Here is a 1,284-nt window from a genome sequence, read left to right as displayed (position 1 = left end):
TGCATGAAGCTGGGTGTCCAAGATCCAGATTGTGCCCTCAGATTAGATTGAATTGGAGCAGTTTCTTGGCACTGTCATGTATATGAGCATTTTGCTGGTCCAGTGCAAGTCGAGTACAGCAGGTGGCAGAAGTAATGTCCCGAGACAGATGGGAAGAAATAAAACATTACATTCATTTCAGGGACAACATGGCAACCAGCGACGACGACGACAAGCTTTTTAAAATCAGGTCAGTTATTGATTCACTTCTCCCCAAATTTCAGGCTCTCCCTCAAGACCAAATGTTGTGTGTTGATGAGCAAATGGTTCCATTCAAAGGCAGATCAGCCCTGAAACAGTTCATCCCAAAAAAGCCCCAGAAATGGGGATACAAAACGTTTGTGCTTTGCAACACAAAAGGCCTGGTGCATTCATTTGACATATTCACAGGGAAACTGATTGTGCACCAGGCCAGCCAGACATCAGAGCCACTGGGAACATTGTGCTAAAGCTTGCACAAGTTATCAGTGATCATGTCAACCACCTGCTGTACTCTGACATCTGGTTTTCCTCTTTGGATCTGTTTGTTGCTCTGGCAAACAAGGGGATACCAGCACTTGGGACTGTGCAGCAACATCGCCTGCGTGGGTGCAGTTTCAGGGCAGACTTGGAGATGAAGAAGAAGAGAAGAGGGGCATTTGAAGAGCAACTGGCTGTTGTGAATAACGTGGGCGTACGAGCAGTCAAATGGTTTGACACCGGAGGGGTGATTGTTGCCAGTGCCCAGCCCGTTTCCAACATAGAACGGTGGGATAGAAAACTGAAAAGGAACGTGTCTGTGGAATTCCCAAACATCATCAGCCTGTACAACAAGTTTATGGGTGGCGTTGACGCGCTCGATGCACTGATTGCGTTTTACCGCATCCACATCAGGTCCAAAAGGTATTATCACCGGTTGTTTTTTTCATTTTGTGGATATGGTCATTGTGAACAGCTGGTTGTTATATCGGCGTGATTATTATTATTGTTGTATAAAATATATGTTATGTTATATTGATTTAAATAAAAAAAAAAGAGCTTTTACAATATTGAATTTCCCTTCTGGGATAAATAAAGTATTTTTCAATTCATTTTCATTTTCCTTGTGAGTCAATGGGCGTTCCTAGAAAGTAGCAGAAGGATTTGCTGGTGTTCAGAGCATCCATTGCACAGGCCCTCTGCGTGGAAGGGAAGGATCTGACGAGTAAGAAACGGGGACGGCCGTCACTGCTGGATGCTGACAGGCAGTTTGAGATGAAGAAGCGT

This window comes from Stegastes partitus, unplaced genomic scaffold, assembly GCF_000690725.1.
Source record: "Stegastes partitus isolate 25-593 unplaced genomic scaffold, Stegastes_partitus-1.0.2 Scaffold281, whole genome shotgun sequence".
NCBI classification, from domain to species: Eukaryota; Metazoa; Chordata; class Actinopteri; family Pomacentridae; genus Stegastes; species Stegastes partitus.
The sequence above is the reverse complement of the archived record's forward strand: the minus strand, read 5'-3'. Positions refer to the sequence as shown.